The sequence below is a fragment of the Pipistrellus hanaki genome, assembly GCF_964339955.1.
Source record: "Pipistrellus hanaki genome assembly, chromosome: 6".
Classification (NCBI taxonomy): Eukaryota; Metazoa; Chordata; class Mammalia; order Chiroptera; family Vespertilionidae; genus Pipistrellus; species Pipistrellus hanaki.
In genome coordinates, this window is record NC_140508.1 from 73,828,802 (window position 1) to 73,836,299 (window position 7,498).

Here is a 7,498-nt window from a genome sequence, read left to right on the forward strand (position 1 = left end):
TCTGAGGACGCCCATTCTGAGTGAGGCCATTTAGACAGAGACTGAGCCAGTCCCCACCGGCTGCAGCCCAGCATCCCTCACCCCCTTCCTTGGGAACAGCTGCTCCCTCCCAGTCTGCCGATTGCCCTTCCCTGATGAATCCAGCCTGCCTGGTGAGGGCAGTCAGGCCAACAGCCCTCTACCCCTCGTACCACGTGGGCCATCTTGAAGCCCCGTTTCTCTGGGTGAACTCCAGGGTGAGGTACATTGAGGTGTTAATTACACCAGCTTCTGTGCCACCCCCAGCCTAGCATACTGGCAATTTGGCAACTGCAACCTTGGTACAAGAACAATATGCCAAGCAGCTGGTGGCAGGAAACACTGATTTATTAGTCAGAGTCCCTGGGATGGCAGCCAAAGTGCCCTTCTTTCCAGAGGAGCAGAAGGGCCCAGCAGTCAGCTTCTGGGCCCTCTCAGTCAGGGCCCAACTCACCTGTAGGCGACTGAAATTCTGCAGGGTTCACAGGTCCAAGCCTTGTCAGTCATTTCCATTTCCACCTCTGGGTGGAAGAATCTGTCCCCGGCCCCTCCTTTCTTTACCCAGCCAGCTGAGGCCTGCATTGGACTGGAAGCCAGTATGTTTGGGTGGCATTTCAAAGCTAGAATATGGTGTTCCTGGAAAGGACTAGGGTCATGTGGGACAATGGGCAACCCATTGGAATGAGGTGGGAGAGCCTGAGAGGAGAGAAAGCTGGACCCAAGTACAAACACCGGCATCACCGTTTTGTCCAGGGCAGCACTAGGGCCTCACTCTCCACCACCACCTGTCCCTCAGGGTCAGTGGCACCTTCCACACACCAGCTCGCCAGTGCGCCCTCTAACCCTCAGAGGCCACTGCACTTCTGGACAACCTATGGACAGGAAGCCGGGCTGAATGAACCTGCTCGTATTCATTTATTTATCTGCCCATCCTCCCTGCCATCCCTACTTCACTCAACAAGTACATATGCAGTGCCCACACTATACCAGGCACTGTGCAAACCACTGCAGATGCAACAGTGACCCAGTGGCACTAAGTTCCTGCTGTCCCTAAACTCTCATCCTAGTGGAAGCAGCAATCACAGTAACTTCCAACGGGCAACCACATTAACGTGTTGCCAGGTGCTTGTCAAGCAGGGGCAGGCAGCATGGAAGGAACACCTGACTCAGATGTGGACTGGGGAAGCTTCAGGGTCCTCACCTGTAAAGTGGCAGCACTGTGGCTTGTCCAGCCACCCTACAAGACTGCTGGGTGGAGTAGCTGAGACCATGGATGGGAAAGAACTTTATAACCGTAAAGCACCCTGCAAGTATATACATATGTCATTGCTGTCTTTTCCACTCCAGGCTTCTTCCAAAGCACAAGGGGAAGGGCCACTAACTAGGCAGCGCTTCTGGGGCTTCTGGCCATGACAGCTCTGCAAGCTAAAGCCATAGGCTAATGCTTCCTCAAAATAGGAGCCTCTCCAGGCATGTTCACTGATTTTCCCTACAGTGGAGAGTAGTTGCATGGAGTCATCCATAAGCTAGAAACTCCCCTGTTTGGCCGCATGGCCTGTCCTCCAGAGGCGTAAGGGACGACGGTCTGGATACATAGGAGGGCTACACATTCAGACTGTGGCCACGGAGGATAGGAAGTTTTAAGGCTGAAGCTATAGTTTCATGAACATGCTGTGTGTGCAAGTGAACTAGCCAGAAACTCAGGTCAATCTCAAGAAGGAAGCTTGATTCTAAGAGAAGATTCTTGGACAAATGCTGTTTCTAACACAGAGTAAGTTCCTTGAAGCCAGAGAATGCTCCGTGGGACCTAGCGTGCAACAAGGCACTGGGCTCTGCAACAGTCAATGCAGAGCCCAATGAACGTTTGCTGGGTGTTGGAATTAAATTGCACCAGAAGAGAAGAGCAGAAGGTCCCTCTCCACCTCCCCAAAATGGGAATTGAGACCTAAGGAAGTGAAGGCCAACTAAGTGAGTACCAGAGCCCCGGCCTCATACCCTGTGCTTAGAGCTCTTTTCTCTCCCAGGAAGATGGCACAGTGATGTAGTGGAATGGAGTGCGGGAGGAGTGTGTTTCCAATCATTTACTCATGACTAGCAACCCACTTAACCCTGTAAGCTTCACTAGACTTTATGTGTGAAATGGATTAGCACATCTCACAGGGTGGTGGCAAGAATCCAGTAGGACTGTGAACATGGAGGCCTTGTGTAATCCCTTATGCTCAGTGGGTTAGAGCCTTGTCCAGATATACCAAGTTTGCAGGTTCCATCCATTTTTATACAAGAATCAACTAATGAATACATAAATAAGTGGGAAAACAAATTGATGTTCTCTCTCTGTCTCTCTCTCTCTCTCTCTCAATCAATCAATCAATCAATAAATAAATCTTTTAAACTCTTAGATTCAGGACACCACAAAGAGATCGTTGTTACCATGACTCCCAGGGATGGTAACCAGGGTGATGTAATCCTGGTGGCAGCAGAAACACCTTCAAAACTCCCCAGAGCTGAGCTTCAAGCCTTGGAAACTGCAGATGGCAGCTGTTGGCTGGAGCCAGAGCAGCCAGGGTCTGTGTGGTCCTTGTGGGAGGGACTAAGAGGGGCTCCTGAGTCTCTAAGTTCATAGGAATGCTAAAGCAGAGTCTCCAGCAGGGCTGTGCTTGTGAGTACAGCTCTACCCCCTCGGAAGACTGCTCTGCCCAGCTTTCCTTCCAACCACAGGGAAACCTGTGCTCTAGATCCACCTCTGCCTCACACATGTCAGATGACCTGGGGCTGCTTGTCTCATCCTCCAGGACTCAATTTCTTCATTTACAAAGTGGACAGACAGCTGCCCAACCACAACCAAGAGTCTGCAGCAGCGTTTAATCCACCAAGAAGGTATTCAACACCCAAACGTTTGTTTGCTCTTAGTTGACCAAATGCTGTAAGCTCTGTTCCAGGAGAAGGCATCGCACACCAAAGTTCAAAGCTGCCAAATTAAACCAGTGAATCAGGGGCCATAGTTACCAGGCTTAGAGTGGGCTGAGAGAGGTTGCTTGTTTTCTCCTTTTCAAATTACTCGGATGGGCCGTGCTGGGGATCAGGTTGGCCTCCACTGTGCAACCCAGTTGCTGAGGTCCTTTCAAATGCAAAGCACAAGATGATGGCCCTGAACATTCAGGAGAGTGAGCTTTAGCCCACAGGTTTGCTGTATGTGCCTTTTTGTAACTAATTAAACAAGTGTGTGTGTGTTTTTTTTTTTACAAAGGAACCCCGATGCCTTTGGTTAAGCACCATATAAATGATTTTTAAAAGCTAATCGCCTAATGAGTTGAGAATTGATTTGGTAATTACAAAGCATATTGCAAAATCAATGATACATACCCCTGAAGTTCATATTGATTGGCGAACTCCAATACGATTGTATTGAACAGAGACAATATATTTAAGAGTGTAAACGCAAGTTCACGTTAACACATTGGGTGACAAATAAAAGCTCAGGGCAGGCTGTAAGCCCCAGGCGGCTCAGAAGGAAGGTGCCCGCTCACTGCGTGGTTTCCACACTCTTTCTACACACTCGGTTCTGGCTTCTGAAGCTGCTGCTTAATGAAACATAAGATTATTACTCCCTCGTGCATTTAAGTTTTCAGGTCTTTATACAATAATTAATTAGGATTATGTGACAAGAAGAGAATTTCCACTAGGAAAAGAAATACTAATAGTCTTGCTTTAACAAATGATGCTTAAACTCCTATTGACTCAACTTAATTTATTTAATCTTTCTACCTAGACCACCCGGAAGGTAATTATTCACTTTAAATACTTTTAAACTAGTATCTTTTAAGTTTGGGATTTCTCACGTAGCCATTTACTGTCTAATAAAGTTGGCTTTCTGGGAATGAAGAGTTTCAAATTATATAGAAATGGGTAAATCCATAAAACATACATCGGCGGTTCTCCAAGTGTGGTCCCGGGACCAGCAGCCTCAGCGCCACTTAGAACTTGTTAGAAATAGGAATTCTCAGTCTCACCCCAAACTTACTGACCCAGCATCTCGGGGAATGGGGCCTGACTATATGTTTTCACAAGCTGGTTCTGATGTCTGCTTCAGTTCGAGAACCTCAACTACAGGTCGCCAGGACTTTCCTGAGCATTTACTATGTACCTACAAGTCGGCTACATGTTATGAGGATACAGAAGAGTACATGGCACCTGCCCTCAGGGGCTTACAGTTTGGCTAGGCGGGGTGTGTTCATGTTTAATACTTGGTTATGTCACTAACTAGCTTTAATATCTTGGGTCAACGTAACCCCTCTAGGCCTGTTCCTTTATGCATAAGGAGATCAGCTGGCTGAGATAATCTCTTCAAGTTGCTTCCAACTCCAGACTCCGTTCTATGGGTCTACAAATGGGATTGGCACCAGCAGGAGGATTTGAAACACATGGGAGATCTTGCCGGCTATCCAGTTGATACCCCTCTTGAATGGCAAGGTCTCTGAGGTTAGTCACTCCTCAGGGTTTCACAGCATTAGCCAAACCCTGTCTGGGAATAGAGAGTGGCATGGAGGGAGGGGGGAAGTCAATCCTTCCCCCTCCCATGGGGTCCCCCATGTCCCCCACCTAGTACAAACCAGCGCTTTCTGACATCTGGGCCCTCTGGACCTGAACCCCATCACAAGATCCCCTGGGTCTGGTCGGAGGGAACCTCAGAACCCAACCTTGAGTGTTAAGAAACTTCATTCATTTAGCAATTCCAAAGGAAGCCTGAACCAGGGAAGGCAAATTCTACCTTATAAAGGGGCCAGGTGAGAAAGAAGGCCTTAAAGAAGCACCCCTACAAATCCACAGCTGTGCCCAGGGGTGCCTCTAACTGGCCTTTCTAGATCCCTAGCCCTCTACTGGCCCACCCTTCCCAGCACCCATTGAGAGGTACTACTGTTTTCAATGAAGTGAATGTTTGCTTGAGGTTCACAGGCCCTAAAGATAATCCTTGAAGAGAGCATCCTGACAGGCTTTGCATGAAGACCCCATCATGGAAAGCCTGAGGACTTTCTAAGGGGAGAGGGGCACACTCGTTTAGAAATGTGGCTCATACCAGCAAGTCTTAACAGCATGTCATATTAACTACAATAAATCTTCTTCATGGGCATGGCATGTTAGAGCTGGTGGGATCCTCAGAGGCTATCAAACCCCCATGTGCTGTAATCCATGCTGCAAAATTCAGCACTTAATTGTATACTCTTCAGTTGGATAATGCACTCTGTGTCCAATATTGTACCTCTGCTAGCTACACTTGGAATCAAGACTTGAACCCAGAGCTTTTGCTGTGAGACTAGTTCTCTCTCCATCACTGAAGAAAGTCTCATCTACCAGTATAGCAGAAACAGGGTGTCAGACACAGCAAAGAGATATTTCTGTATATAAGCCCATTGTTCTCTCTCCTCCATGAAAATATAGTTTAAAAAACAAACAAACAAACAAAAAAACAACCCACAAAAACAGTTTTCATTAAATCTTTAAGTAAAGCTAAAATGGCAAAATGTGTCACGCCATTCCTAAGGTATGCCTGCCCCCAAGAAGCCCAAGTGCTCCCCAAAAGTATTTGTACCTCTGTTTGAGATGATGTCTTCTGGGTTCCCGGACACAGCCAAGCCCAGAAAAATTCTCAAGATCTCTCCTTCTCTCTCATGTCTTTAGAAAACATCTACATAACTATTTTATTCTAAGTCATTATATATTGATAATAGTTTCCTTATCCTGTCTCAAAGGTAAGTGAATGTTCACAAAAGGCATGCCCTTACCCCAAAAGTAGTGAAATTTCTGACATCAGTGGCCAGCAAGTTGAAGAAGTTTTTCAGTCAATGATGGGAAGGGGGAGCCATGGGTGTCCCCCAGTCACTCGGAATAGCTGTTCTGACTCTGCTGGTGGCTGTCCCCTTTTTGGCAAGGTTGCCCTTTTAAATGGCCCAATCGATAGTCATCAGACATTGCCAGTTCCTTGTCTCTCCCTAACTGATTTATCCACCATGCTATGAAACCCATTAAAAATTAATCCTCTAATAGACAAGGGCTCAAATTGGCTGTCCAGAGGTTCTGGATACAATGTGGAGCCTTCAGGAGGGAGACACCCAAGGCAGGAGCTGTCCAGGTGCCCAGAGAATCCATGAGCAGCCCCAGTGGCATTTGTCCACCCCAAGAACAGGGTGTCCCCAAGATTTCCCAATGGGAAGGTGAACTCTGATCTGGTTCCTCATCAAGGGCTGGAAAATAGAAAATTGGACAATCCCCTGGCCCAAAATGGGCCCATCTGAGAGGGAGAAGGTGGATCACATTCTTTGTGCAAAAAAGTCCAGTCTTAGGCAGGTAACCCAGGCCTGCAAGGCTTCGGTGAACTGGGACTTTGCTGGCCTCCTGCTGCTCAAGAAGTGTTCCCCTGAGGGCTTCTCTCTCTTTCTGACATCTGGGGGGCCTCCTCCTCACTTTGCTCCTTTCTTACTTAGCAGTCACATCATTGTAGTTATCACCCCGTATGCATTCATTCATTCAACAAGTACAGCCTATGATGAACAACACTCTCTGCCAAGTGTTCTACTTGGAGCTACAGATGCACAACCACCCCTGCCCTCTTGACCTCTCCAGTTCTGTGGAGAAGAAAGAGCCTATTGGAGGGCTGCTGTGAAGTAAGTGAGCGGAGGGGAGTGTGTGCTGTTCCCACTTCTTCAATGGGCCATGCATGAGAACTGTTCATCCAACACATCACTGACAGACCCTCTTCCTCCAGGCCTGGCATGCCTGGGACAGATAACCAGACCCCTCACTGGGTAGCAATGCCAAGCCTCCGACAGGATGGTGAATGTCACCAAATTGAAGATCAGCATCTCTATATATCAGCGTTACCCAGAAGTCAGACCTAACCAGCAGGGCATGGCAATCCCTCTGAGCCTTAGTGGGGGAGCCTCCCACACCAAGAGCAGATTCCTAGGCTTAGGCCACATCCTGGCTGCAAGGCCAGCTTCCCTGGTCCCTGTGAAATGCTTTGTGCCCTGCTAAGCAGAACAGGGAGGCGATTAAGTGGCCCAGGAAAGAGGGAAGACAGAAGACTTCTCAAACACTTGGGTGTGGAGACATGAGGGCTGAGGTCATGGCTGAAAGTTATAGAAGAAATAAAAACAGACATGTCATCACATCCCAGATGGTAAAATTTGACCACCCCTGCCTTCTAATCTTAAAAAAAAGTAATGAAATGAGCTGCAAGAGGCAGAAATTCTAAGCTGAGATAGCAGGCCATAATTCAAGTGGTTTCTAAAGGGATATGGATAAACTTATGGAAATTTCCTAAATATCGATTGAAAGGAAGTTTGGGGCAAATCCAAAGTTGTTGAACCTCTAAAGTAATGTCTATCAGATGACCTCTTTCAGGGACAGATGCCAACACTGGATAAACCAATGGACAGCCCTTGGGGCACTTCTGATGCCCAATGCACACCCAGGTCTCCATCCC